General features: G+C 55.3%; 1 protein-coding gene and 1 long non-coding RNA gene across 38 annotated transcripts in view; one reads left to right on the top strand and one right to left on the bottom strand.

The window, feature by feature from the left end:
- Positions 1–19,822, bottom strand: part of DAB2IP (DAB2 interacting protein) — a 194,427-nt gene that overhangs the window by 48,566 nt on the left and 126,039 nt on the right. The gene's annotated exons all lie outside the window — the stretch shown is intronic.
- LOC103555450 (uncharacterized) overlaps positions 1–19,822 on the top strand; it is a 33,371-nt gene that overhangs the window by 3,536 nt on the left and 10,013 nt on the right. The window contains exons 2-4 of the long non-coding RNA XR_546006.2: positions 13,492–13,734; positions 15,992–16,112; positions 16,224–16,391. This is a non-coding gene — a long non-coding RNA (uncharacterized lncRNA). The remainder of the gene's footprint in view (positions 1–13,491; positions 13,735–15,991; positions 16,113–16,223; positions 16,392–19,822) is intronic.

Here is a 19,822-nt window from a genome sequence, read left to right as displayed (position 1 = left end):
TCCTTCAGCTAACAACTGAGCTCCTACAAAGTGCCAGACTGTCAGGCACCTACTGTGTGCAGGCAGGCAGGCAGGCCTCTGGCTGGGGCACCTGCGGGGCCAGGGAAGAGGTCTAACTGTGACCCCACAGCAACCCCTACTCTGGGAGGTAACTCACCCCATCCCCTGCTGTGTCCTCCCTGGGGCTCAGCTCTGTCCTGGGCACAGGCGATGGTGACTCCAGGTAATCCAGCAACGCCTGCCCCCTCCATCTACATCTGTCCACACCCGCAAAGCCCAGAGGACTCCTAGCCAGAGGTGCACTCACAGTGGTTCCCCTCCTTTTGAGACGAGGTTATCTAATCAATGTCTTAATGAAATTTCAAAATGGGAGAGGTGAGGCTGTAGTAACAGAGAGAGGCCCTGGGGCAGAGGAAGCCCCTTCAGCTCCCACCACATCAACCAAGGCCCCAAGGAAGGAGGGAGCAGAGCCCATCTCCGAGCACTCCTCCAGGTGCAGGCACCAAGCTGGCCGCCCACTTGAGCTCAGTAATGGCAACAAACAGGTCAGGCAGATATTGTGACCACTTTACAGATGAAGAAATCAAGTCCAGACGGCTTAGTCACTTGCACAAGTTGACCCAGCTTCACCGGAAAGTAGATGTGCCTCACCCCAGATAATCATTTGCATCTATTGCTTGTCCCCCTCCCCAATTCTAATACCCCCTCCTCCTAGAAGCCTTCCCAGATTTCCCCCAGGCAGGAAGCCATCCCCACTGGTTGATCCACACAGTTCTAATATCTTGTTATAACAAAATAGGCCCCTTTCACAGGGCCTCTCGCTCTGCAACACAGCTGCCACAGGAGGGGGTCACAGCTAAAAAGAAAGAGGATTGTTTCTGGGGGTCAGAAGATGTACATCCCAAGTCAGGCTCCTACCCTCACCAGCTGTTTGACCTTGAATAAGCTGCTTCCTCCAGACCCTTCTAGCCTCAGCCTAGAGAACTGCATAACCTCCTTCCAGAGTCATCTTGAATAATATGTAAAAGTAGGGAGTGAGTGCACAGTGACCATCCTTGGCCACTTGTAGCTGGGGACTTTCAGAGGCTGCCCTGATCCAGTCACCCCTGGTTCCAGTACCTCCCATGACCCAGGCCTCGCTAATCATTAGACCCCACCTACCCAGAGCACACTCCTCACCTTCACACCTGCCAGTCCAGCCACAGGGCCCTCCTTTTCTACTCTTCCCCATGCACGCCCTGCCCTTTCTCACGGCCACACCCTTGCCCCCACTGATCTCCCTGCCTGCCCCTATTTCCAATTCTCATGCACCTTTCAAGGCCCAGCTCAACCGCCCCCACTTCAGGGAAGCCTTTCCCAGTGTGCACAGGCACAGGACCTGCAAGATCTCTGCCCCCTGCCTCAATTCCCGGCCTGCCTCCCCCTTTCCGGGTCCTGCCGTCTGCCCTGTCAGGCCCTCTTTGGGGTCTATTCGTCTCTGGTTCTTCAGGTCCCGGGACTCACAGATACACCCTGCAGGTCAGTCTTCTCCCAAAAGCTCAGAGCCCAGACGTCTCATCACCTTTCAGATTTGAAGGTGTCTCACCAACTGGGGTAGGCTCTCTGGGGGACTCTGGAACTCTCCTCCCTCAAGAAGCTTCCCATTTCCTGGGGTGCAAGAGAGCCAGCCCCAAGACCGTCGAGGACTGCTGCCAGACACTGCTGGTACAGCCCCTTGGGGAGAGACATGCTCACATCCTGGGAGGAAGGACTTTTCCTGTGACCACAGCTCTCCCCTTTCTAGAGGCTGTGAGAGGACGGAGGCCCTTTGCAGGCTGACCAGAACACCCTCAGCTGGAGGGAGGTGCTGCTGTAACCCAGGGCCTCAGGAAGAGTGCGGGACAGGGGCAGGCACAGGACCGGGCAGAGGGGGATGCCCTCCAGACAGTCAGCCCCAGGGCCTGGCTGTTCAGGGACAAGGGCTTCTGAAGACACCACTGCTGTACTTAGCTGAAGGTGAGGAACAAACCTGGGGTTAGACTGAGGGCCAGATCTGGGTAGCAGTTTCCATGCAACCCAGCTGTTAATTTATGTGAGCACATCTATGCTTGTGCGGTTTTATCATCGCCAACAAACAACAAATGTGTCCTGGCACCTGCTATGTGCCAGGCCCCGTGCTAGGTATTTTACATACATTATCTCGCTTAATCCTCCAAAGAGCCATAAGCTGTAGGTATCCACAGTGACATTTTACTAAAATGAAGCTGGAGCACAGAGAGGTTGAAAAAGCTGCTCAAGGTCACACAGCTTGTTACTGGGCCTTCAACAATCTGGCCCAGCCTGACTCTCTGGTCTCAACTGCTAGCGTTCACCATTCCAGAGCCTCTACTCTCTGTCCCCACCCCTCAAGCTCCCCTCTCTCCCTGTTTTGCGATGTGTGGGGGGTTAATGCGTATTGTCAGCCTGCAGCCTCCCAACTCCCTCCCTCCTCTCCACCTGCCTCCTCCCATCAGGCCAGCCAGGCTCCTGGCCCTCCAGCTACCTCCTCCCCTCCCACCAGCCTGGCTGCGTCACCCCCACCTGCCAGGCTCCGACCAGTGTCTTGTAACGACTTCAGCTGGCAAAGAATCCTGGAACCTTTTCCCCCACAGCGATGTTGACACACGTTTGCTCAAAAAACGTAATGTTTCCATCAAAGCATTCAGGAGGAGTAAATTCCCACCCATGTGACACCTCCTCCGAAAAATATAGAGTACATTCACTCAAACGAGCAATGAGACACGGTCAGCGTTTCTCTTTCTCCGTTGTCACGGTGCCAAGTGCTGGGCAACAGCCAGCATGAAGCAGGGGCTGAATGCTCTCAAGGGGAAGGGAGAGGGGCTAGTTGGTTTGTGAGCCTGTGACTGCTGGCCCCTACTGTACAGGATGCTGGGTCAGCTTGTGGTCAGTCCCCCCATCCCTAAGCCTGTGCCCAGAGACTCGAGTTCCACTCACTGTGCTCCCACCAGAGCCGAGCTTCTGTGTCGCTGACTAGGTCACCTACTGCCCAGTCCCCAAGTACTATCCCCACCCCACCAAAGTGGAGCCCTGCCCTCACAGTTGTCACACCACATCTACACCAGGCCCAATGCCCAAGTTCACACACATGCCCCCTCATTTCACCAGGTCCTTGGAAGGTCAAGAATTCAGACTTCCCTGAACTGTCCCCTTACCTACCCCCCAACTCCTGGCACCAGGGACGGGGCTGCCGTCGGGGGATCCTGCTCCACCTCCAGGTTCCAACATTGCCAAAACAGGAGGTCCAAGGCCAGGCACTGGGACCTGGGTGCCAGGAGGTCAGCAATGGCTGGCTAGGTCCTAACTCATCCCAGCCTCACCCCTGGGCAATGGGAGATGACTGTGAGGCCCGAGCAGCCAGGCCTCGGCGAAGGCCCCCTCCCTGCAGCAGAGAAGATGGAGGAGATGAGGGGAGGCCCACAGGCCGCCACCCTGTGCTCACTGCTCCATGTAAGCAGACAGCAATCCTGCAACAAGAAGCAGCTATAGCAGCTCCCCAGAGCCCCGCCCCAGGGTACGGACGCCCTGCTCTGGGAGCAGAAAGGAAGCGTCTGACGTTGCTTCCTCCAAACGTTTTCCCAGAGTCTGTCACAGGCACCTGGCACAGTGCTGCCGCATCTGATACTGGCCTCCTCCCATGACATGTGCCAGGGAGGCCTCACTGTCCCCATTGGACAGATGGGAAGACAGGCCCACCAGGGTCACACATCCAGTCCAAGGCCACACAGCTAGAAAGGGAGTGACACCATGAGACACGAAGTGAACAAGACAGGGGGCCTCTACCTTCAGGACGCCGGCTGTCCAGGGGGAGGGACACATGCAGACATTAGTGCCGAAAGGAACATGCTTACCAGGCCGTGGGCCCCGAGGAAGCTCGGAAAGTCTCCAATGCGGGGCCTGGCCCCAGGGGCCCTATCATGACTGCAGAACAGCACATGCAGTTTGGGTGCAGGGAAGTGGGAAGGGTTTCACGGAGGGGAGGGCATCCCAGCACATGCCCCTTATGAGATTTGGGTCCCGCACCAAGCCCTGTGCCTGGCACATCGTGCAAGGGAATGAACGTGGACATGTGATCAACTCTGGGCAGGCGCCTGGCATACTGTGTCCCGTGTACATCACGACAGCCCGGCCCAGGGAAGTGTGTCAAGTTCTCATGCCTCATTTACAAAATGAGGAGACAGAAGTGCCAAGCAGGTGAGTACTCTGCTCCGAGTAACACAGCTAGTCAGGTCCCGGGCGTGTCCGACTCCAAGGCCCGCCTTTCCAGCAGGCTTTTAACTTCTCTGGGCCTCAGCTGGCTCATCTGCAGAAATTCCTCCACTGCAGACTGAAGGTGGCATTAAATGCCTACCCCTGCAGCCTCGGTCGAGGTGGTGGTGACCACATGACTCCGGACCCTGCTTCTGCAGCCTGTTAGGTGAAGGAGCAGAGGGTCTCCTCACTTCACAGTCAAGCTTGCCAGGGAATGGCCACCAATATGAAGTTCTAATTGGTGAGCCTGGAAGCATGGAGCCCAGCAACACGCCCGATGGGTGATGGTGTTGCAGGGGAAACAGCTGAGCACAGCAAATATAGCCATTGACCCAATTCAGTTCCGTTCCGTCTTCGAGAAAATAATTGAGTTTAAATGAATAGGTTTCCCATGTCCCCTCCGGCCTCAGGGAGGGTGGAAAGGGAGAGGGGGAGACAGGAACAGTTCCCCCGGCTTGCTGTTGGTTATTTTTGAGTCATTAGGCCTGTGAAAGGTTTCTTTCTCTCCTTGGTGGCCAGTGGGGGTCGGACATGGCTGGGAAGCAGCGAAGTGGAGTGCAAACCACACAAGGTGGACGGTGAGGATGCAGGTGTAAGGCCTGGCCTCACCAACAGCTTCGTAGAGTGGCCCAGTTGGTCCCCTCAGGCCCCAGGCTCTTCGTCTATAAAATAGGGACGCCCCCTCCCCACCACTCCCAGAGTCACTGGGCAGACTACTGCAAGCTGAGCAAACTCAAAGGTCTTCCAGGGAGCAAAGCAGTCTGGGGGAACCGCAGAGGACAATTCTTGGCCCTGCAGGAATACAGACCCAATGTTGCCACATCCGTTTTTCAAGAAAAGCCAGAAATCCAGATTTTTCAGGTGAATGTTTTAGGGGTGTTTAAATATTGGTAACGATTTAAAAAAAAAAACCCTTTCCACCCTCTCAGACCAAATGAAACTTGCCTGTAGGCTACATATGGCCACCAGCCACCCACGTGCAACCTCCGTCCGATTTAATGACAATGCAAGTAAAGCTATTTATGACCTGCTGCTGTCCTCCCACCTGTTTACCGCCTTAGAATTGTCTTTGGCAGTCCAGGCCGAGCCCAGCCCTACTTGAGCGGGAGCGGCAGGGACATCCTGTCCCTCAAGTCCAGACACCTCAAGACCTCAGGGGAGCGCAAGGAGGAGCTGCTCCCCCTCTGCTGTGGGAAGGTGGGTGGCCGGGACTGGTTTTACCCTAGAAATTAGGGCCCTGGGCTCACCTCCTGCCCTGCCCTCAACGACCTGTTAGGGTCTCGGCTTCCTCTTTGGCTAAAAGGGGATTTCTGAGAAGACCAAGTAAGAAAGAGAAAGCTTCGAGATAAAAAGTGAGCACATGTGTCAGGTCTCCCCAGAGAAGTAGTGCCAGAGAGCGGAAAGAGCACGAGAGTTAGCAAGACTTTGGATCTTTTCTGCAACATAGCTCTTGGCTGTGTGAGCCTAGGGAAGTTAGCTAACCTCTCTGGACCTCTCACTCTCCTCCTCTGCACACAGGAGATAAGAATCTTTGGGACACAGAGCTGTTGTGAAGATTAAATGAGATGATGACTGTCAAGTTCCTGGTAGGAGGCCTGACACATAGCAAGGGATCAAGAAATGATAGGCATTATTATCATTATTGTTATCTTTAGTGAAAAGCATGCCAGAGAATTCTGACTGGGCAATTACAATAATGTAGCAGAACCAGGCAAACTTGTTGTGAAGAGATGAGGCCACCTATAATTAGCACAACCATTACGTATGCAAATGGTGCAGCTTAGATGCTGGAGAAGGGTGTTCTTTGAAGTGTATTTAAATAACCCCTCTCCCCTGGCTGCCTGCCCTCCCCAAATCTTGTTTACACTATTCATTTCATTAGCAAACGTTTTCTTCATAAAGCAAGACAGAGTTCCAAACTGGTATATATTCAAATCACAGAGGTTTTATACCATTTGAGCCCCTGCCCAGCGCACCTGGGGCTCTCTGTGGGGGCCCATCCTGGGGATCCTCTGTCAGTGGCAGGCCTGGGGCTGCCAGATTTGGCCTCCCCAGCCTCTTTTCCCAGTGGGTCAGGCTGGAGACTTGCACTAACCGGCTCCACTGTAATTCCTGGGGCTGGGAAGAGAGGAAGGGCTGGGGGTGTGTTCTTGGCATTGAGCAGGTGCGGTATTTGGGGAGAAGAGGGTCGAGGCAGCTTTAAAACGACCAGTGAGTTCCCTGTGAGCCAGGGCACATCATATCAAGCACATCACAATACCCATTTGCATCTGAGAAAACCCAGGCTCAAAGAGATTTAAGGAAGTAATTTGCCCAAAGTCACATAAATAGTAAGTTGCAGAACTGGATTCAAACTTGGATCAGTCTCCTCCTCTGGAGACTGCTCTTCTGGTTCTGCCCTCAAACTGCACTGAGCACAGGCCCCTCTACCTGGAGAGGGCAAAGAGAACAATCCAAAACTGATCCCAGGGCCGGCCCCGTGGCCAAGTGGTTAAGTTTGCGCGCTCCACTTCAGCAGCCCAGGGTTTCGCTGGCTCGGATCCTGGGTGCGGACATGGCACTGCTCATCAGGCCATGCTGAGGCGGCGTCCCACACAGGACAACCAGAAGGACCTACAACCAGAATATACAACTATGTACTGGGGGGCTTTGGGGAAAATAAGGAAAAAAAAAAAAGAAATTGAAAAAAACCCCAAAAAACAAAAACAAAAGAAAACTGATCCCAGAGCCTTTGAACTGGGAGGGCTCATCAGAGACTGATCTGGGTTCTGACATGAAGACACTGAGGCTCAGAGAGGTCCTGTAATTTGCCCAGGGTCCTACAGCCAGAAAGAAGAGCCTAGAACCCAGGGCTTCTCACCCTGGGATGGCTGCTTCTGCATTTAGACCTTTAAACACAAGAGAATTCAACAATCTCCCTCCCCCTTAACAGCTGGGTCAGTATCTTAACCATCCCTGCATCCCTGGGCCCAACAGACGCAAGCAGACAAAAGATGCTCAGGAAATGTTTGCTGAACTAAACTGTTTTCTTACCAAAAAGACCATGCTGAACAGCTGGAACAGTGAAGGCATGCGAAGGAAAATGGGTGGTGCTTAAGGACAAGGGGGAGAGCAGACCACGCTCTGAGGGAGGACTTGGCCATTCTCAGCTTGAGAAGGGCCCCTTCCAAAGCAATTCCCTGCTGCATGCCTGCTCTAGAGGCAGGCAGTTAGCTCATTCTCAGTATTGCAGGAAATGAAAATAGAAGTCTTAACAGATAGGTTAGCCCCCCACCCACCCCTGCCAGCTCAGACCACCACATGCCTTATCTCACTCCTTCCTTGGCCCCAGAAATTGAGGCTGGGAGAGATGAGTGACTTGCATGAGGTCAAGGAGCAGTAGAGACTAGGACCCAGACTTCTCTGCTCCTTCGACCAGGCTGTTCCGTCACCCCTCCCCACCTCTGGCTCTTGGAAGCCTAAGGGAGCCTTGATAAGGATGGTAAAGATAATGGCCCTCACCCTTGCCCACCCCCCACAGCCACCTCTGCTAAACTAAGGCAGACTAGGCACCTCCTAAGTGTGGACACTCTGCTAAGCCCCTCCTCTGTTAAAAGCAAATAATCCTCACAAATATCCTGGGAAGTGCGTACAATTAGTGTCCACTAACAAAGATGGAAACTGAAGCTCGGACGGGTTAAGTAACCTGCTCAAGGCCACACACCTAGAAGCGGCAGGAAGTGTGACTCAGGAACTGAGCTATTAATGGCTCTGCTCTGAGGTGGGGCCCAGGGAAACCCCAGATGGGGAGTCAGGGGGGTTTCCCCACCTCCCTGTCCTGGCCAAGAGTGTGACAATGGATTACCCCTCATAGCACTATATCCTGCCAGGGGTCATTCAACCCATCCCCCTGCCTCCAGGCAAGGCTGTAAATAAAGCTTGAGGGGGGATGTGCTTTCTGGGACTGAGGCTTGGGGCCTTCTAGAACTGCCCGAACCCAGCCAAAGTATTTTTCAGAAACCATCCAAAATCCCTACTCCCCACCACCTCCCATGCCTAGCCCACCAGCATTCCGGGGTGGAGACTGGAGCTTCTGGCAGGAGCCGGGTGGGCAGGGGAGGAGACCCTTCTGCTTTAGGATGAAGGGGAAACAGGGCCAGGCCCTCAACGGTCAGGCTGCTCCTCCTCCTACCAAACGCCCACCCACATCCACCCCGACACACAGCCAAGGAGCTGCTTCTAAGATTACTGATGTGATCAGGCCCCATCCCCTCTTACCATCCTTCCAGCTCCCAGTCACCTCCAGGATCCAGTCCAAACCCCGCCTGCCTTCCCACAATCTTCCACTCTATCCCCTGCCACACCCCAGGCCCAACACGCAGCAACACAGCCGCCAGGGCTTCCTACAGCAAGCCTTTCCCTCCTCTCCACACGGAAACCTTCCACCAGCCTTGACCTTCACCCTGCGGCCCAACCACCAACTCCATGGAGCCTTCCTTGAGCCCCAGTGGAGTCCTCACTCCCTTCTCTGTCCACCCTCAGCCCCTCTGACGTAGGGTCTGTTGACCCATCTGCTCCCTCCAGCCAGCAGGAGCCCTTGAGGGCAGAGACTGGGTGTGACTGCCCCCAGCCCACATACAATGTGTGCACTGGCTAGCTGGCTGGCTGGAATTTGCTGCACTGGGCTCCCCAGGCTTAATGAGGCCAGATCTAAGGGTGACCAGTGGAAAAGGAGAGGCTTGGAGGTAGATTTGACCATAAGCCCCCAACCCAGATTGGGTTAGGGCCTGCCAACTGGCTCTCCCAACCCGGCTCATTAGGAGAACAGGGGTGGTGCCAGGCCCAATCTTTCCACGGACGCCTGACAATGGCTGTGTCGAGAATCACAGGAGATGAAGTCATCGCTCCCAGAAACAGGCTGATTAAGAAGACGTGACGACAACATAAACAGCAAGGCTGGACAAACACACACTCACTCTCTCTCACCATGTGTTTCTCCGCCCTGGGAAGCTGGGCCACGCCCGAGCTGCTCTGGGAACCAGAGATCATGCCAGGAACCAGAGCCAGTGCACGGAACCAGGACTCAGGTGATACGTTGGTCTCTGAGAACGGTGGTGCCCAGCACGCTGTCCTCTGGGACTCCCTTGCAGAGGCTCCCTGTCCTGACCCTCCCGGAAGTTCCAGACCTGCCCCCTGGCCCTCTCAGACCTCCACAGTTTCTGGTCTCACTCCCTCCTGGGCCCTACCTCTCCTCTCTTCCCAGGGTACAATCCCACCCACCCTTCTTGGCCCCCTCACATTCTTGTCCTGTCCTGGACACAGACTTGCCTAGATGCCAGGGAGGTGGGAGCTTCTATTGGCTAAGACAGGGCTCTGGGCTACAGACACAGGGCTCAAATCCTGGCTGTCTTGTTGCAGCTGTCTGACCACGAGCTAGTCAATCCATCTCTCTGACCTTACCTTCCTCACCTGTAAAATGCAGATAGCAATGTGCCTACCTGAATGGGTAAGAGTAAATGAAATATGTTGATTTGTTCTCTCACCAACCTTGCGTCAGGCCCTATTCTAGGGACTGGAGACACATTAGGGAACGAGACATCAACTTCCTGCTCCCTGGGGCTTACAGTCTGGTGTGGCAGAAGTACACCAATACACGTAGGGTAAGATCAGGTGAGCTCGAGTGCCAGGAAGAACCAGAAGCACAGAAAAGGGTCCAAGCTAGAGGGGGAGCAGGAGGCTGTGTTTGACAGTATGGTTGGATAAAGTGAGGAAGCAGGTCGCAGACATCTGGGCAAAGAGTGATCCCGAAGAGGCAACAACAAGGGGAAAGATCCTGGGCCAGGGCACCTGAGGGGCAGGAGACAGGGACGAGTGAGGGCAGTAAAATCAACAGGAGCTGCCCATGCAGGGTCCACAGGAAGGAGCCTGGAGTAGAGTTGGAAGGGGTGAGACACCACTGGGTGGTTTCTTGTTTAAAGATTGCTCCAGCTGCCGGCTGAGAATGGACTGAAGGGGAGCAAAGCTGGAGGTGGGGAGACCAGCCTAGGGGTTGGCTGCAGGCTCCAGGTGGGAGGTGACTGTGGCTTGGATTCTGTGGCAGTGGTGACAGTACATGAGGCACTCAGCACGGTGCCTGGCACAAAGTGAACCCTCAATACTGGTTCTTCTCATCCCTACTCTCATCACCATCAACATCCTCATCACCCTCATCACTGGCTGAGGGCTCTGCTGGTCCCGAAGCTGAAAGACTCCTCAGCCCATTTTACAGATGACCAGGTCCCTTGCTCAGGGTCTCAAGCAGTGACAGGCAGAGCCACACTCTGCCCGGCTTGGGCTCTCCAGCCTGAGCAGACAGATATTCCTCCTGTGCCCTCCCTCCACCCCCACCCCACAGGGCCCAGTTCTCAACCAGCTCTGCATCTCAGTCCTCACAGGGCCTCCACCGGGGAAATCATTAGACTCCAAACAGAACAACAGCACCAAGTGCTTGCATCTCACAGATTTCAAGTTCTTTCCTATCCACTTTCTCCCTTGCTGAGAGGGAGGCACTGTGAGCCCCATCAGGTCAAGGACTAGGGCTGAGAAAATCTTCAAATCTCCCTGTATCCTACCTCCTCCAGGAGCTTCTCTGAGCCCAGCAAAGACTTCTCCCTAGGCCTGGCTGCCTCCTAGCCCACCTGGCCCGGGAAGGAGCTGGCCAAGTGAGAGCCCGCAGGCAGAGACCATCTCACTGAGGCCACATGCATCTCTCCCACCCCAGGCTGGGGGCTCCTCCGTGGCAGTCAGGGACCACAGCTGATTCCCGTGCTTGTCCCCAGGGCCAGACACAGGTGAGCAAAACCGAAATAACTCAATCCCCAGGGTCCATTGGGGGAGTCCTGTCTGCAGGAGATACCCTGAGACAGCCAGCTACCTCCTGCCCTCTCTGCTGGCTGGCTGGGGCAGCCCACAGCCTCTGAGTTTGGGTGAAGCTGCTGGCAGACCATTCCCTCTTCCCTCCCTCACCATGGGACCACCTGGAGAGCCACGCCCACCCCCACCCCCAGAACTGGGGGGCTGAAGGGTGTGAGTGCTGGGAGGGAGGGGGTGTGCAAGGACATGTCCCCTCCTCATCTTAGGGCTCCAGGCCAGAACAGCCAGTCTTTCTTCCCCTCCCCTCTCTGCAGGCCAAGGAGGGAAGATGAAGCAAGACAACATGTTCTCAAGCACACAGAATAGAGAATTTCTTTTAAAGCCACACAAAGCCGGCAGAAAAAGCCTCCGACCATCAGTCAATAGTGGTTTTTGGTGGGTGGGGAGGTTCTATGGTGGTAGTGGTGAGGACAGAAATTTCACTTTTTGCTTTACGCTCCCGTATGGCTGGGATATGGCACTCTATGCTTGTATTTTTAATTACCTTTATATTAAAAAAGACTTAAAAGTAAAATGAAGTGAATGAGAGGGCACTCTGTGAGGAATGTGGCAGTGCTGGCACGTGTTCCTCCCGTGACCCCAGGAGCTCCAGAAGGCCAAGTGCCCGCCTTACATTTTGTTTCTTCTGCCTGGGCCTCACCCAGGCCAGCTGCTGCCACTCCCTGCACTCAGAGAGGACAGAGCAAGAGTGGGAGGAGGCAGGGCTGGGGGACCAGACGGGAGCCTCCAGTCTCAGACACATGCGTTTGGGGATCACAGTCACCTCACCTCTTTCTTGACCGCCCCGCCCCGCCTTTGCTGCCTTGCTCTCCTTTGCACAGACACTGGAGCTGGACCCCCGCGGGCCGGCTGTGTGTCTGTCTACTCCATCAGTCCCTGGCCACCCTGGGCTTCAACCACTTGTGTGTCTCTAGCCCAAGTCCCTGCACAGAGCAGGTGCTCATTGAAAGTTTGCTAGACAAATTGCCAGAACAATCTGAAGGACCGTTTATGCCAGGTGATCATTTGGAAAGAAACACAAATATGGATTCCAGACAGAGTGGCAGACAGGGTGGAGAAACAAAAGTTATGCTTGCAGGCCAGAACAGGAAGACACCCAGACAGGCTTTGGCCAGAGCAGTTCCAACCCTTTGAAGAAGGCAGGACCCCTGCTGGGGCAGGAGGAGGAGGAGCGAGCCCCTTTCTGAGGGTTAGAACTTCCTGTGCCTGAAGGAGCTCCTCAGTCCGAGAGAGAGCAACTGCGAAGGGCAGGGAGGGTCATGTGCGTGCATGGACACACAGGGATGGACAGCCCCCCAAAGCTACGCACTTCCACCTTTGCTAAAGATCAGGATACCACGTGTCCTGAAGATTCTCTTAAATACTTAAGACCTTTCCTCCCTGGCCGAAGCCTATCCTTCACTGTGACAACACCAGGCAGAAGCACCTGGCTGGGGGTCGGGACACAACTGCCGCAGGCTCAAGCTGGCCTGGGTTAGGCCAGCCTCGTATCAGCTCATGCAGGGCAGCATTTCACACTGACTAGCACCAGTCCCTCCGCAAAGCATGTGCAGCTTCCAAGAACGGTCGTGGCCCCATCTGTCCTGCACTCCAGTCCCCTTTGCCTCAGTCCCCTGTCCTGAAACCACTCATGCAGAGTCCCAAGGCCACACCTTGCCCAGGTGGCTCCCTCACCAGGAGGCCTTGCCTACTCCCCTCTGCCCACCTGGGTTTCTCCAACCTTTAGGATAAAGGTCTCTAACTAAAAAGTACAGGCGGTATTTGGTCAACATCCATGTTTTGTTAAGCCCACACAGTATTTGACATTTTTAAGTTTTGAACCAATTGCCAACATTTAAAGATGTGAAATTTTTTAAAGTCTTATAAAAAACTCTAGATTTCTGGCTTCTCTCGTAAATCCAAAGGCCCAGTCCCACGGCACAGTGGTTACTGCCCTCCTTAGCAGGACACACGCCCTCCAGGTTGCCACAGCATGTACCACATCTACAGACTGCCTCAGCCAGGGGTTCCTGTGTGGCAGCTGGCAGGACTGGGGCAGGACCCACCGCATTATCTCCCAGGAACACACTCAGCATGTGGCACACAGTAGGGACTAGCTATCGTTTGTGGAATAATGAACAAGGACGCAATGCCTCCCTGTGCCCCAGATTTCCTGACTGCTATCCACTGCCTTGCAAGACCCCAAGCAGAGATAGGACGATGCTCTTCACTCCCCCGTCCCCCACAGCTGGCACACCTGCAGCAGGACACTGGGGTAAGCCTTCGGGGCTGTGTCCAGACTCTCACGCCAATAACTGACCTTTGCTTCAAAAGTTGTGTCTTCCAGAGGCCAGCCAAAGCAAAAGCAGTGATCCTGGCATCTCCCTACCTTCTATAGCAGTGGCAAGATTCCAGGCCAATCCATGGACACTGATCCCCAGGACTTTCATTCAACTTGAAACGGAGAAATTCAGCAGCAAGAAATGACAAGGCCAATGACAAAGCCAAGGCTTCCTCGATACCCACCTGCAGGAGGCAAGCAGAGAGCCAACTCTTCCCTTTTTCTGGGTTTTCAAGGTCAGAGTCACACTGGCAGGAAGGGTTCTCTTTGTTCTTCTGCCTGACTTACCCCAAACAGAGTCACTGACCCTGACAGCCAGGTCCTCCTGTCCTTGGCAGTGGCAGAGGCGGCCCCTGCTCCTGCTGGGGTGGGGCAATGAGAGCCAGCCAGGAGCAAGTCACACCCCCAGGGGTCCTGCTTCCCGGAATAGGGGTTTCTGTGGGCCTGGCTTCCCTGCCGGCCTAGGAGTGCCATCGCTGGTCCAGGGTGTGGTGCTCAGTAAAGGCTGGCTGGAGAGGAGCAGCTGACAGCCTCCAGTGTGCTCACAGCCCAGGGAGCAGGCACCCGCTCAGAGGAAGGGCTCGGCCTGCTTCTGCCACTCATTGGCTATGTGACTTCAGGTTACGTGCCTCCTCTCTCTGAGCATCGGTTTCCTCATTTGGAAAATGGGGAAATAAATACCTGATCTGAGACAATCGACCTCCTAATGGGACCCAGAGGAGCTCTGTGAATCATGAAGTGCCATGCCAAAGTTAATTATTCCAACGCCTGGCACAGGGCCCGGCACGCAGTAGGTGCTCCATGTATCCTTCATGGTGCAAATGCTTATTGAGCCCTGCACTGTGCCAGGCTGCATGCAAGGTGCCAGGGGCCCAGAATGGAGGCCTGGGCCCTGTGCATGGGAGGTCTGCCCCTCAATGGGGCATGCAGACAACTGTCATACCATGAGAACTGCCAGGAAGTAAGCATCAGAATGCTGTGATGCCCACAGGGGATCCTGGGCTCCCAGAGACAGGGGTGAGGGACCTAGTTCTTACAAGAGCCCCGCCTCTTGGCTGCTGGGCAGCAGAGGCCAGAATTGGGGCTGCCCAGCTCTCGGCTGCCTGCCACTCTACCCATTTCCCAACAGCCTAGTTTAACGAGAGGGTTGCCAGGCTGGGTGAGTGACCAAATTCTCTGAAGGCACCCATGGGCCATGTGCATGTCTGTGCAGTGTGCACCCGGACTTGGGAACAAACAGTGACGCAGCACCTGTGTGGGACACGTCTTTTACATACACTCTGTTAGGGGCCCCATATCTGGTTGGGGAGTAGTTAATACAGACTCCTGAGCTCCAAGCCCAGGGAGGTGATGCCACCCCATCCCCAATATGCAGTAGTCACCAGAGGCTGGAGAGTCACCTAACCTGGGGTCCCCATTCTGAGTCCCTTACTAGCCCATGAGACCTGGGTCAAGTTACCAAACCTCTCAGCACCTGGTTTCCCATCTCTCGGGTGGCTGTGAGCGTTAAGAGACAAAGCACCTGGCAGGGAGGGAGTCCCATCCTCGCACCCATCCTCACACCTAATCCAACCCCACAGACATGGTCGGTAGGGGCCCAGTCCCAACCCAGCTCCCCCCTCATCTCCTCCTCTCCTTACCTGCTACATCTGAACTATTTCCCATTCCCCCGATGCTCTAAGAGCCCCTTCCCGCTTCCCAGAGCAGCCTCACGTCCCAAGGACAGGAAGGTTCGAAGCCTCTGCCGGAACACTTGCTTATGGGGTTCCCCCTGCCTAACTGCCCTTCCCCCCACTTGGCCATCTGATGAACTCATCCTCTTTCAAGCCTCTTCTTGAAGCCCTCCCTGATTGCTTGGGAGCAGGCCCAACTCCTGCCCACCCCCCAGGCAGAGAAGTGCAGAAAGGAACAGGCGAGGCCTCCAACTCCTTGCACATCCCTGGGTAGATTCCTTCCTCACTCTTGGCCTCAGCTTTCCAAACTGTGAAGGGATCTCTATGACTTCTTCTCATTCTAAGGCCTTGTGAATGTGCTTGGTCACATGCTCTACTGGCTGCAGGATGCTGCTGGGGGTGGGGCACGGCATGCATCTCCAGGTTCACCTCGAGGCTCTGGAGGGCTGGAAGGAGCTAGACTCTGCTTTGTTCTACCTGGAAGAGCAGGACAAGTGCAACTTCAGTCAGCGCCCTCAGGAAGCCCCACTTGCTGCCAGGGGAGCAGACCCAGTAACGATGCACAGAAAACAAGGACAGAAAATGCACAGCAAAGTGAAGTCCACCTGCGATCGTGGGGTAGGAGGGCCAGGGCAGGCTTCAGGAGGAAGAACTAGGACTGGACAGACAGGATCAAAGCAGGAAGAGCACAGGGAAGAGACGGAGGCATTCCAGACAGAGGGAACAGATGAGACAGAGATCATGGTACAGTCATAGCTAACACATCTCAAGGCGCTCTGCTAAGCATTTAGCTACAAATCTCATTTATTCTTCTCAACAGCCCTTCGAGATAGGAATTGCTATTATCCCCATTTTACGGAGTTAGGCAAGTCCCCCAAAGTCACAGAGCTGACAAGAGGTGGAGCTGGGATTTGAACCGAGGCATCTGCCTGCCGTATCTGGTGAGTAAACAGGGGTGACCAGGGCACGGAGGCTCAGGGGAGTGGGGATAAGAGTCAGGGGACTGGAGAGACTTGTTAAGACCTCGACGTTGCGCTACATTATCTCTGCAGCCTGGTCTCGAATGGCATCCGACCCAGGCCAATGTCGTTGATGAATCCACTGAGGGTGACCCCACTCAGGCATGGGAGCGTGCAAGGCCACTCAAGAGTCCAACGACCCCAGCCCTGCACTTCCTCTGCACCATCTGCCTAAAGGATGCGAGGCGCTGCTGCTAATGAGTGAGTGAGCGGGAGCGGGCGGGGACGGAGTTGGGGGAGCGCAGCCAGTCAGGAGCCGCGGCTGTCAGCGGCCACACCGACAGGCTGGCGCGGAGCTGTTGCCAGGGCAGCCCAGAGAGTCTGCCTTCACAGGCAGAGTGATTTAGAACCGGCTGCTCTCTCCTGGGCTACCAGCTCCGCTGGCCAGGGGCTCCCCATTGAGGGCCTGGCCCTTCCAAAACCTCAACACAAAATGTCAGGGGCCCCGTGGGGGAGCCACCAGCATGAAAGGCCATCAAGACAGAAACGTGGGCACACCTCACATGTTGGAAACAAGCCCCTTGTCACAACACAATCCAAACAGGGACCATGGCTGGGGGCTTGGGGATTCTGGGCCAGGAGTTCCAACAACCCAGGCTCATCTTGAGGACGCCCACCACTGAGCGGCACCTGCCCCTCCACTGAGGGTCCTGGACCTGCAGCAGCAGGTGGCCCACGGCACTGGAGGGGGAGGGCAGAGAAGGAAGGCTGACGAAGGGGAGGTGGATCTGAGAGGAGAATGGTACGAGGAAGGCACGACCCTGACTGGACTCTCACCCAGGCCTCCTCTCAGTGCCCAGCACATGGCTGCCACCCAGCAGGGTCAGACACGACAGCCAGAATAACTCTGGGTAGGGAGGAGTGACCTCACCTGAACAGGCAAGGTGACAACCCAGTTCAGAATGCCCAGGATAGTGCTAAGTAGTTTGCTGGCCATCCAGAAACATCTTAAGGTAAATGATTGACAGTGATAAACATGTGTGAAACAAGTGAACCTACGCAAGGGCAGACCCGCAGGAGCCCCGCCCCAAGGACTCCAACGTGCCGCGGAGCTACAGCGAGCCCACTAAATAGTCTTCTGCACGACTGCATCAGATAGGATGCGGTGTTTCCATTAGTGCAATGAGTGGCTTCTAGTGTGACCAAAAAAAAGACCACAGGGCGTCACCAGACTGTCTGTACCTGCCCTAAGGTCCAGACAAGCTCAGCAGGCCAGCCCCAGCCCTTCACAGGTGGCCTCTTGTGGTCCAGAATTCTCGCTGCGCCTGAGGCCCAGCACTCAATGGAAGACCCTGGCCCCGAAGCCAATGAGGAGATTGGCAGTTCCCGCCATGAGAACACTGTGGCATCGCCTGGGAGTGAACTTACGGGGCAGGCTGCTTCTCTAGGGAGGAAGGAGAGAGTGAGGGGCTGTCCCAGCTTATGAGAGGCTGTGGGGCTGCCTTTCTGAGAGCTCGCTCAAACGTGTGTGCACAGGGCAGAGCACGCTATGAGACTTCCTTCACTGACACACTCTTCCTGGAGTCTCTGTGGGCAAAGGAGACAGAATCCCACCCACACTAACCACCATTAGAGGCTACAGAGATTTACTGAAGGAACCCAAAAACAGCTACGCAGCCACTTTGACTCAGGAGGGAGAGACAGCAGGGATGACCAACTGGAACTGCATGGTGATGCATCACCAGGCTTTGTGCTGGGCACCCCACGTCCCCAGGGTGGCCAAAGACCATGATGGGAGCCATGGAACAAAGCTCCAAGGACAGCCCGTTATCTACCTGCAAATAGCAGAGCACCCGTGAAAACAAGCAGCTGCCCAAGCTAGCATAGTAACCGAGGGAGGCACGACTGTGAAATACATGACTCAGGTGGAAGAAAAAGTGTGTGGGACAAGCCTTGACCTGGCTCCTTCTGCTTCACATCTGCCTGGGCTCAGGCTGGCTGGAGTCTGCCAGCATGGAGGGACAGGGACTGCCTACAAGGAGACCCAGGATTTGGTACCCAGAGTGAGAGCTGTTGCGGTAACTCTGAAATATCACCATGGGTGGGGCCAGTCCACCTGACCTTCTCTCTGAGGGAGGGACTGGCTCCCTGAAGCAGGAACAAGACCAGAAAGCAGACCTCAGGGCACCAACTCCAGGTGCCACTGGTGTCCTCCCTCTGGCAGCACAGTGGGATGCTAGGAGAGGGCTGGGATCCCCTCTATACCTTCAGGGCCAACCCCAGACCTGCCTGGAACCCCAAAGGAGATGCCCTGCTGTTTATCTGGAGAACTAAGCAGATTTCTTTTGGAAGTGGAATCTGAGCAGGACAAAGGGCCCTCAGCTGGGGCTCTTCCACCAGACCAAATAAACACTCACCCTCTCACCAGGGGGGCTGCCGGGTATATTTGGAGAGGAGCAGGAACAGCCAATCCAATTGGAGTTTGGGCTGAAACTGGCTTTCAGCCAACAGTAGTAGCAAAGCACCCTAGGCCAAGTTCCTTCCTCGTCGTCGGGGACTCAGCTGCCCCCCTGGCTCTGCCCTAGCAGCGTCCCCAGGGACACAGTGAGGCCTGGCTCCCCGAGCTACAGCAAGCAGCGGTACATCCAGCCCCAAGTTAACAACCTGGGACCCACACCACTAACATCCCTCAGAGGAATGGGACCCTTCCAGGCAAGGAAGAATCTAGAGCTGCTAGCTGGAGGTCTCAATACTTGAGTGGGTCTCAGAATCACCAGGGGCTTGTCGTGAATACAGATTCTAGGGCAACCCTAGACCCGTGAACCTGACTCTCCTGAGGAGGGCTCTGGAATCGTTTTGCCAGGTTCCAACAGCACCAGGATGCTCAGGTATATTCAGGAACCAAGACAAGGTGGGATGACCTCTGATGCCCCCCCAATGCCCTCTTCCCAGTGCCCACAAGGAGTGCTTGGTCTCTCTTCATCTGCTGCTGCCACTTCCTAAAACCCTGGGAGTCCACAGGTCTCCAGGCATCTTCAGCTGACGCCTCCTCCACCCCACCTCTACAGGCAGCCGGTAGGCCCCACCTAGTGACAGGCCAGCTTAGTGGCAGGGAATAAATTAACCCCCTTCATGGGGGGAGAAATGTGTTATTTTCAGAGTTTTTTCAAAGAGGAGTCATTAATTGATCTTTTTTGATCATCAGAAAATTACCCAAGTCATCTTGCCGTTGAGAGGAAACAAAGCCCCAACACGGCAGAGAGGCCTGGCTTTGGGGCTGGCAGGGGCTCCCCGTCTGGAGTCCTATACCTCCCCGGCTCAGGAGATTCTCAGGCAGCCCTCTGCAGACCCCCGTCCTGCAGGAATGAGGTCCCTGACACTGGCTGCGGAGACTCCCACAGGGCAGCAGGCGCCAAGGCCAGCTCCCTGAAGCAGGTGGGCATGCAGCTCGGCTTGGAGTTAGGCAGGTCCAGGTTCCAATCCGGACTCTGCCATTTAAAGGCTCTATGATCTCAGGCAAGTCTCTTAACTATCTTCAGCCTTGGTTTCCTTACTTGTAAAATGAGGAAGTATCCACCTCCTGGGCTTGCTATGAGGGTGATCACACAGGCCCTCTTTTGGTCCCTCGTTCCCAGACCCACTGCGTTTGCACAAGCTCTTCCATCCGCCCAAAAGGCCCTTCCCAGAGAGCT

This window comes from Equus przewalskii, chromosome 26 (genome assembly GCF_037783145.1).
Source record: "Equus przewalskii isolate Varuska chromosome 26, EquPr2, whole genome shotgun sequence".
Lineage (NCBI taxonomy): Eukaryota > Metazoa > Chordata > Mammalia > Perissodactyla > Equidae > Equus > Equus przewalskii.
The sequence above is the reverse complement of the archived record's forward strand: the minus strand, read 5'-3'. Positions and strand labels throughout refer to the sequence as shown.